This window comes from Crocodylus siamensis, chromosome 3 (assembly GCF_052110815.1).
Source record: "Crocodylus siamensis isolate JL-2025a chromosome 3, ASM5211081v1, whole genome shotgun sequence".
In the NCBI taxonomy this organism is placed as follows: domain Eukaryota; kingdom Metazoa; phylum Chordata; order Crocodylia; family Crocodylidae; genus Crocodylus; species Crocodylus siamensis.
Genome location: NC_143397.1, coordinates 111067527 through 111077799, shown reverse-complemented (window position 1 = coordinate 111077799; position 10273 = coordinate 111067527). Strand labels below are relative to the sequence as shown.

The 10273-nt window shown below is 45.7% G+C and overlaps 1 protein-coding gene and 1 long non-coding RNA gene across 5 annotated transcripts in view; one reads left to right on the top strand and one right to left on the bottom strand.

Annotated features, from left to right (window-relative positions):
- The window catches only part of IDUA (alpha-L-iduronidase), an 88458-nt gene that overhangs the window by 35304 nt on the left and 42881 nt on the right, over positions 1-10273 (top strand). The gene's annotated exons all lie outside the window — the stretch shown is intronic.
- LOC149868665 (uncharacterized) lies at positions 1664-9026 on the bottom strand. The gene is made up of 3 exons (XR_016441014.1): positions 8636-9026; positions 7453-7571; positions 1664-3178 (listed from the first exon to the last, which is right to left on the bottom strand). It is a non-coding gene; the product is annotated as an uncharacterized LOC149868665 (long non-coding RNA).

The window sequence follows — 10273 nt, the reverse complement described above, 5'->3', positions numbered from 1 at the left end:
CCTGGGGTTCTGCAGCAGGTCATAAGAATTTCCCCAAAGATATTGAGGGTAATAGCAGAATGGGCCAGGAGGCAGTGTACCACCATTGACAAGCCAGGTTGCTTGGCTCCATATCACCTCTCACAGCCGGCAGCGTCAGGGCTCCACAGCAGAAGTAGTAATATGAAAGAGTTCCATGACTTTAGGTAATTAGGAAACTACTTTGTTCTAGGTAATATCGAGTTAGTGAAATGGATTCCATCTGTAAAACAATTTGGTTGTTAATAAACCCTTGAAATTATTAATAATGCTCTTCTGGTGTAACATTTACCATAGTTTCATAGTAGGTAGGGTTGGAAGGGACCTGAGCAGATCATCAAGTCCGATCCCCTGCCATGGGCAGGAAAGAATGCTGGGGTGAAATGACCCCAGCAAGGTGTCTATCCAGCCTCCCTTTAAAGGCCCCCAGGGTAGGAGCCAGCAGCACTTCTCTTGGAAGCTAGTTCCAGATCCTAGCCGCCCTGACTGTGAAGTAGTGCCTCCTGATATCTAGCCTGAATTTACTCTCTGTCAACTTATGGCCGTTATTCCTTGTTACTCCCAGTAGTGCTTGGGGGAACAGGGACTCTCCCATTGCCTGCTGGTCTCCCTTGGCCAGTTTATAGACGGCTACCAGATCCCCTCTCAGCCTTGTCTTGTGGAGACTGAACAGGTTCAGGTCTTGTAGCCCTTGTAGGGCCTACCCTGCTGCCCCCTGATCATGCGAGTGGCTTTCTGGACCCTCTCCAAATCCCTCCCCCATGCTTGTTCTCATTTCCAAAACAAATGAGCTTCTTGAAGTTTGAGTAAAGCCCTTGTCCTCCACTCCTTTCTTCTTGGATTAACTCCTAGTACAGGCAAAAAGCTAAGCATACTATAGGTCAGAGGTTCCCAATCAGTGGGCCATGGAGGCACTTAAGATGGCTGCAGAGTAGATGTAACAGGAGTGGGGTTGGGTGGTCTTCGCTCTCCAAATGTTCTCACAGCACTAGGCAACATTAAGCTGTCAGAGAGGCAGGTAAGGATCAGGCCCCTACCCTTGCGTACATGCCGCGGGGGTTTAGTTTGGTTTAATTTTCCCTAAATTGAAGTGGTGTTTTTAAAAACCTACCATTTCAATTTAGGGAGAACTAAACTGAATTAAACACCTGTGGCGTGTATAAGCACCCCTAGGTGCCATCAGAGGGGGCCTCTCCCTTCCCCCTTACTATCACAGTATCCCTAAGGTCACTAGAGCAATAGATTATTTGATAAAAGAAACATATTAAAATATTCAGCCATCTCATGTACTTGCAAGCTGGAAACTGTCAGCCAGTATGGTTTTGTAGAAACATAGAGAAGGCAAGCTGGAAGGGACATCCAGAGGCCATCCGGTCCAACCCCCAGCCTGAGGCAGGACCATCCCTATTCAAACCAGCCTAAACAATCCATAATCTAAACTCTTTGTAAAACTACTGTCAGCTGTACTATTGACACAATACATGGCAACCAATGTCCTGCTTCTATAAAAGGCTGTTAATATACACTTGAGACAAGACTGTCAGGCACACAGTTTCAGTCTTTACAGAGCTTTAATTGTATTCCTTTAAGTTAAGATGAAGTCAAAGTACAGAGCAATCCCTTCTCCTGTACCCCACATGCCTCAGTATGAAGGAGGAGCTCTCTTATCTGTTCGCCTTCTTAGCTTGTTACAAACAGAATAACACTTAACATTCTAGGCAGGAGACCTGTGACCTGGGTTCTTTCTCTTGCTCCCTGCTTCAGCACCCCCACAGTTGGGATACCACATCAGTTTCAGTCTGCGAAGTGGGACACTGCTTCAGCTGCAGTCTCAGCCACAGAGGTGCATGAAGCAAATGCCGAGTCAGTTGCAGTATCCTTGCTTCCAGGACCCCTGCGGCGCATGCATGGATGGGAGTCCCATCAGCTGAAGAGCAAGGGGAGCCAGCACAAGGGGAGTCTAAGATTGGGTTTCCGCTGCACCAGCAGTATGGTGTGATGGGATCTGATTTGTGATCCCGCAGTCATACCTCCTGCCATACACATATGGCGTAGTAGGAGGTGCGATTGTGTAGATCATGCATTGGATCCCATCATATCTTTACCTGCACATGTAGAGGGGCCCTAAATGTACAGCAAGAAAGTCTGGTTCTGCTTGCAGAGTTATGAGAAAGCCTAGTGGGCCTGACTTTTCCACACAAAGCCAAACACAGTGCCACTGGGTGGTGACAGGCAGGTACCAGAAAGGGCAGGAGCAAGAGAAGCTCATCATAGTTGGGCTGGAGTTCTGTGAGGGAAACCAATGAAGGTGGGTTAGACCAAGTTACAGAAAAGTGGAAACGATGATAAGCTCCTATCTTCTTGTAAAAGGTAGAGGTTTTCCAGTGCCTGCTTCCTCTCTTCTTATGCTTTGGGTCAGGTATATTCTCTGTCCTCAGGGTGATGAATGTGGGAAGTGATAGGAATTTTTTTCTGGGTTTTGTGTGGAAAAACTAATTACCGCTCATTGAAAAAGGCCTTACGCTGTAGGTTCAGAGAACAGAGTAGCTTCGACTTTAGCACCCTAAAGCATTTTCTGTGACTTCACTTGTTCATTTTTATTTTCAATGGTTGCCAACAGCAGAGACAGCAAAGATCATCATTGGAGCTCATGCATACTCCAACTTCTAAAGCACTCACAGCAAAGACAGTTGAAGCAGGTGGAGGAGGTATAGAGGGTTTAGAGCAAAAAGGGGCACTTCCTTGAATGAAGCAGTATATGTTCCTCAGACCCCTCCTCCCAGGCATTATTCATGTATTGTTAAAAATAGTAGCAATTTATGAAGTCAGTCATAAAGGAGAATGTCCAAAGTCTTGGTTTCTTAGATGGTCATGAATAAAATCACACCTTCAGAATATGCAGTGCAAGATATGTAGCCGCATGTTTATTTATATTCATTCATATAATTGTCCAGGTAGATGGTAATGCAAGGAATTATAAAATACAAGTAGTAGGGTCAGAGTGTTGTTGTAGCCATGATGGTCCTGGAAATGTTGAGAGGCAAGGCTTTTTATGATACTGTTTATTGAACCAATAGTTTAGGTGGGAAAGCAGCTGAACAATGTTCTGGGCATTAGGTACCCTTCCTCCGGTCTGAAGGGGAAGCAGATGCAGGTTGAGCTAAATATCAGAGAAAAGACTCCATGTGAATGCAAATAGTTTCTTTGGGGTGATGGAGGAGGGCTGTGAGCTAGAAGCGAAAAGGTGTGAACAGAAGCCATTATATTAGTTATAAGGCAAAAATGCAAGGGAAGAGGCAATCCAGTTAGTGGCAGAACTGGACCATTCAGGAAGGTGGCAGTTACTACCTGTGAGGTGGAGGGAGATGATTGGCAGTCGTAAGGTTTTAATGAGACATAGCCATTGTCTATATTAAGACCAGATTTTTTACTGCCCAGTGGAATTATGAATTTCTGTTCTCAGGCTTGCCTTTTGGAGGTATTTTGTAAATTCCCTTTGAGCATGAGGATTGTGAGGTCAGAGAAAGAATGGTTGTTTTGTGAAAAATATATTCATGCCGGCACATGTATATCTCTGTCTTTTTTATTTTTTCTATGAGAGTTCATTCTGGCATGTAGTTCCTGTCTAGTTTCATCCCCATAGTTTCCATGGAGGCATCTGGAACACTGGATGAGAAATACCACATTCTTTGATGTGCAGGTATAGAATCTGTAGATTTTGATTCTTTTTTCTTAAGGGTGGCAGTGCTGTGGGGCTGGAGATGCATTGACAGATTTTCCAGTTATTGTTGAAGCCGTTTGCTTCTGAAAATGAGTTGGGTCAGATTTAGAGGTTGCTTGAAGGCCAGGAGCGGAGGACTTGGGAATACTTCTCTCAAGGTCTGATCTTTTTTTAGTTGTAAGGTCTGATCTTTTTAGAGGCTATAAATGTCTGCTGACTCTGCTTATAGGTTCCAGTGTGAGGGAGTGGGCGCATCAACTTATGTGTATTAATGTGCTTGAGCTTATTGCTCTGGAGTTTATTGCTCCTGGGCACACTGTTGCATGTGCACCTGGGACCGCAGCACAATGAGCTGGGTTGAAGCAGCTCTGAGTGGCAGGGGACCTGACTTAATGTGCTGTGGAAGGGCTGGCTGGGGTACAAAGGTGCTTCATTGTAGGGCTAGCCAGCAGACAGCCCCTGCTTTGAAGCCGAGCCAGTAGAGGTAGCATTTACACATGTGCTGCTGCAGAGCTTTTTGCTTTGCAGCAGGATATTACTTGTATTTAAGATGCCATCTAAACTTTCCTCAGGGCTGCAGGTCAAAGTATATAGTACAGTATGTTCTAAGATGAAGACTCGGGCAAAAATAGATGAGAACTAAGGCATTATAAGAACACTCTTGGCTGAAATGCTGTGTTGCATTTATTTGATTGCATATGGAAAGGAGACATTTTGAACCAGCCCTACATACTGATATATTGAGCTGTCTGGCAGGTACAGCTGAGTTGTGCTTTGCAAAGAGATGCTGATTAATACAGACCCCAGTGGCCATGAGGACTCATACCCAGACTACCAGTATGGTTGATTACTGTGTAACATATCTAGGAAGGAACTTGTACACCTTCACGGTCCTACTGGCATAAAAATGCAGCAACTCATTTGCTTAGCAGTGCAACCCCAAAGGAGCAGAATGTTCATCTTGATGTATGAACACTTACAAGGTTTTGTCTCAGATTCAGAGTGACCCATCATGCTCAAGTGCTAGGATTGATTATGTAGTTATAGGAATAGATTAGACAAGGACTTGTATGGGTTTCGTGGGGGGCTGTGAATGTGTGTGTGTGTGAATGTCTATTTATATAGGGTGTGGGGGAAGGTATGGGGGGTGTGGATCTGGGTGGGTGGGTATGGGGGGGTTTGTTGGGATGTGTGTGGGTGGGGTATCAGATTTGTGGGGGCTGTGGGAGAGTGGCTGGGTGTGTGTGTGTGTGTGTGTGTGGTGAGGTATGTATGTGTACCAGTGAGTGGAGCTCCCCCCAGAGGCTCTTGGGTGTGTGGGGTTTGTGTGGGTGGGTGCAGTGTTTGTGGGGTATGTGATTATGTGTGGAGGAGGATGTGGTTGTGGGATTTTTGGGGGAGGGTTTAAGGGTATGGGGGGTGTGCATGTCACGTGTATCAGCGGCATGTCCTGCTGCCCCCTGGCATGCAGCTGAGTTGGGGTGACTTCTTCTGGCTGCTGCTGCCACTGGCCCCAGCTCCGTGGTATTGGCGGGAACCTGCGCACACAGCCCCTGCCCCTTGCTGCTGCTGGGGAGTTCTTGATGCAGCCACCTGGAGCCCATGCTGTGCCAGGCTGCCCTGTGGCTCTGCTGCCATCACTGCTGCCTGGGCTGCCCTGCATCTTTGCCACTATCACCATTGCTTCTGGGCTGCCCAGTGCAGTGGCAGTGCCAGTGCAGAGCAGCTACAGTGCACCCTGGCCGTGGTGACATTGGTGGATGCGCAGGGCAGCGTGGTGTGGCTTGGACTCTGGGTGGTTGCACCAAGAACTGCCTGGCAGTGGCGAGGGGGAGGGGCCATATTTCCCTCACACTGAGCAACAGTTTCTGACCTGCAGCCACCGCTGCTGTAGCTGCTGAGTCTGGACGGATGAGTCCAGAGCAGGTGCAGGGCACACTGGGTCTGTACTATGCACACTGGTCCCCGTTGGTACTATGGGGCTGGGGCCAGTGGTAGAGGCAGCTGGAAGGAGCCATGGCTGCCTGGGCTGCCTAGAAAGGCAGTCCAGCTGTGGAGCTGTCCCAACCCTGGCTGCATGCCCAGGGGGCTGCAGGACCCACCATGGCTGGGCAGCGCCTGGGCCAGGCAGGACCAAGGGACCTACTGCAGGCCAGACAAAGCCCTTTCACAGGGGCCGTATTTTGCTATAATACTTGCTGTTTCCTTAAACAGTTTAGAACTTTGTACATGCATAAAAACACTGTTTTTTGCTCGTGTCTAAATAAATTAGCAATCTTTTCAATTTAGCCAGGCATCCAATTTCTGGCTCAATGGCTATACCAAATCAGAATATGTAAAGCCTGTTTTTGAGTGGGGTGCAGAAACATTATCTAAATGCTTTATTTACCAGCTGATGGATTAATGTATTTATATGTTCTGTGTCTGAAAAGGCAATTACATTTTGAAATGGGAAGACATTTGACCTTATTAGGTTAGCAATTGTTAAAAAAATGCATGGGAACTGGGCGTGGATTGAAAGTGCTGTTACCATTAATTATATTGGAAACACTAATCTAACTTGTAGGTTGTAAATATCCATAACTGATTAAGATTGGAAATAGTGGGAATAATGAGCTGAAGATTTGGTTTCAAGTTCTTTCACATTAAGTCTGTATCTCATAGAATGAGGAATGCAGTTAAAACAGACATTTATTATAGTACTAATTTATTCCAGTCTTACATTTGTAGTAGAACTTCACTAAGTGTATCATAATCTGCACAAATATTGTCTCCTCACCTCTTGAAGAACCAAAAAGTTGGGCTGAGCTGCTGCCCCATTGATAAGATTTTTAATTGGTCTAGAACATTTATTCAGAAGTGTTTAAGTATTTAGAAATCATTCAGTATAAACTTCAAACAAAATTAATTAAGTATACTTGGTAGTTCACACTTAGCGGGCTTTGTATTACTACTAAGTACCAAACTTTAATAATTTGGGAATGGTCCTCAGTCATTAATGTAGATTAGTGGGGGTCTGTTATATTTTTTCCAACAGGAAACACTTTGGCATCTCAAGGACAAAGCCTAGGGGTGCACCGATAGAGATTTTGGGGGCCAAAACCAATAGCCAATTTTTAAGGAAGCATATTGGCCGATACCAATCTGATTTCCAGTACAGCTGGAACAAGGAGATCATTTAATTCTCCACATTTATACAAAGGCATATTATCAAATTATAGTAATAGGAATCCTATTGCAGGAAATGTGTTTGAAATTTCTCACTGCAGATATAAGGGAAATGTTTTTGATTTTGTGTCAAACATGCAGCTGGTAAGTCTGTTGTGGTTGGAGAGTGAGGGAAGGGGCAGGTGCTGCGCAGCTGGTGGGGGGCGGGCACGGGACAGAGCCATGGCTTGTGTGGTAGGGATGGCTCCTGCCATTGTATGCACCCCGGGAGGGCATGGGTGGGGGAGGGGAGGGCAAGTGCCCCTGGATCTGAGTGGAGTGGGGTGAGCAGGCTGCAGCTGCAGGCTGGAACCGGGGCTGCACCAGGCTCTTCTAGGCAGGGGTTGGGCTTGGGGCAGGGGCTACGGAGGGGACTGCAGCCATCCCAGATTTTGCCATAGCCCCGCTCCCAGTGCCACTTTACAAGGGAAGTTTAATAACAATTTATGTGGCCAAATTTAAAAAGAGTTGAAGGGGGAGATAGTCAAAGGCAGTGAAACACCCACCTCAGATTGTCACTGGTGCTTGAGCTCCATATGTACCTTTGATGCCTTTGAAAAACATCTCTTTTAATCTTCATGGATTTATTTATTTTTCCAGTGTGTATGCATGCAGGGTTCATATCCTATTGAAATACAACAGTGTAAAATTACATGTAGCATTCACTTTTAACCATACATTTTTGAGCTGATATAGTAACAAACCGTGTCACTAAATTACATTGGATATGATTAAAGTATCAGTTAAGTAAATGCAGCGAAAGGAAAGCGAAGGTGTACAGCTTGCAATGTTCCCTTATATCTGCAGTGAGAAATATCAAACACATTTCCTGCAATAAGATTGCTATTACTATCATTTGATAATATGCCTTTGTATAAATGTGGAGAATTAAATGATCTCCTTGTTACACACTAAGATTCAGATTATCTGTACTTAGATGGCCTGAACTGGATGGCCAGACTTGTGAATGTATACAGATATTAAAAGACTACATCTGTTGTCTAAACTGCTTTGTATCCTTAGCTTGGCTTCCCTTTCAGATCTTGAATTTGCTTTGGAAAATGCTGCCTGTAAAAAAAAAAAAAAAAAAAGGAAGGGGTACTAATAACAGTTTCCTAGCAAACAAAATCATCTCAGCACAGCAAGCTATGGATGTTTTGTCTGTTTTTCCCTCCCACACAGAGCACATGCATTGCTGACAGACGGACCGAGGCGTTGCTCACAGAGCAGGCTGAGTAAGACATGGTAAATCATAGGCCATGTTAGATTACTTTGCGGAGAGCTTTCATTGTTTGTTCACAGTTTTGCATATCTTACATGTCCTGTCAAATTTAGCTGCATCACTGCTGTGATTTATTACTTGATTTGCTTAGTAAAGGTCAGTAATGTTTATTTTAAAGGGGGAAAACTGGGTAATATGTGATCCAAATCACTGTTGGCTTCTGTTTTTACTTTCTATGAGAGAATCCCAGTTGAGTGCTCAGCATTTCTGCTGGCTTGTGGAAAAGGCAGTGTTTCAGCATAAACAGACACACTCCCCAGTTTCTAAACTGCAAAAGATTATGCTATCATCCTTTGTTTCTCACATGAATTATGCTGGTCATGTGTGTAACTAGATCAACAGTGACAAGCCATCATGTCAGCTAGGTTGAACATTGGATCACTGTACAATTATGAATTGCATCCTACCGTTAACATTGTGTCCTTTGTTCATTGCCGGATCGGTTCATTCCATTAGTGCTGTAGGCCCAATTATATCCAAACCCGGCCCCGTTCTCCTGCCGATGCAGGGAGAGCTGGCAGTGAAGTCTGTGCCTGTCTGCTATATCTGAACACAGACAGCCTTACTGTGTGTAACTGTAAAACATCCAGCTTTTTCTCCCAAATCCAAATTAGTGAGTTAACTCTTCAGCTGACAACTGCAACTGCTTGCTAAGACCCTGAGCTACACTAACTGTTAGTAAGTTAGACTGGAAAAAGCTTATTGAGGTTGGTAATTTTTTAACAATTAGTAGAATACTGCTAAGGCTTGCAGCTAGAGCTAAGGTCTCAGATGAAGGACTAATCCTGCCTGTAGTCTCTGTGTGGTGGAGAAGGGAAGCATTTATAAATCCACAGATGGCTCTGTACTTCCTGTACTGCTCCAAGGGTGATCCCAAGTGCAATGTTGTATGGAGACATGGGAGGAGAGGCAACACCTGCAGATTTACTAACACTCACATAGTTGATGTACATAGGAAATCAGGGCAAGTGGCACCAAGGAGCATGTACCGTCAGTCTGGTGTCAGCAAATTCAACCTTATTTACTGACTTCTGATGAGTTGCACGTGCTGTTCAGAATGCAGAATGCTCAGTCTCCCGCTTTTATATAGTTATTCATTAATAGTCTTCTGAAGTCTATTCTTCTAGTATTCTAGTATTCGTCTAGTATTTTCTGCCCCCTCTACAGCTGACCTAAGAATCTTGGAACAAAGTGTGCTGAAGAAGCAGCCCCCTAACATGTGGACGTCAGAGGTGCACTGATATACAAGTGCCATTTTAGATCAGCACCAGTAAAAGGAAAATTAACGTTATTGGCTATCAGCTTTTTTTGTCTGGCATAGCCAATAATGTACTGATAAATATAATATGCCTTCTGGCCAGGGGCACCGGATACTTTGTGCATGTGTACAGCCGTACACGTACATGTGGCCAGAAATTCAGCCAGGCAGTGTGTAGAGCAGAGCCCTGCAGGTAAGTCTGTAAAAGGGAAGGGATGTGGGGGGAGGGAATCGGTGTGGGGGGCTACAGATCAAGGCCCTTATGGTGAGGGAGGTAGTGAGGCAGGAGAAGGGGGTGGAGTTGGCTCTGGGAGCACTGCCCAGCCAGGGCAGTGTATGGGACCCCAGGGTTGGGGGAGAGGAGCGGGATGGTGTTGCAGGCTGCTTGTCCAGGGGGCACAGCTCTCTGCTGTTGGACACACCCTTGGGGGAGGCATAAGGGGGCATGTGCACCCCCAGGTTTATGCGTGAAGCAGATGCAGGCTGCCAGCTGTGGGTCTGGGGCTCTCCACCCTGCTGCCTTTGCCCTGGGAGCCACATGTTACCCATGCAGCCACTGCACACCGAGCCTGCTGCAGCTGGGCAGGCAGGGGACATAGTGCAGCCAGTGTGTAGTTCCTGGGGGAAAGGCAGCAGAGCAGAAAGCCGTGAGTCCACAGCAGGCAGCTTGCCTCTGCCCTCACCCCATGCAGCTCCACTCTTAAAAAGCTTAAAAATGGTGGTGGTAGCACTTGAACTAAAGCTCATTAGATGAGCATTAGTTCAAGCACCCCTGCTGCCGTTTTTA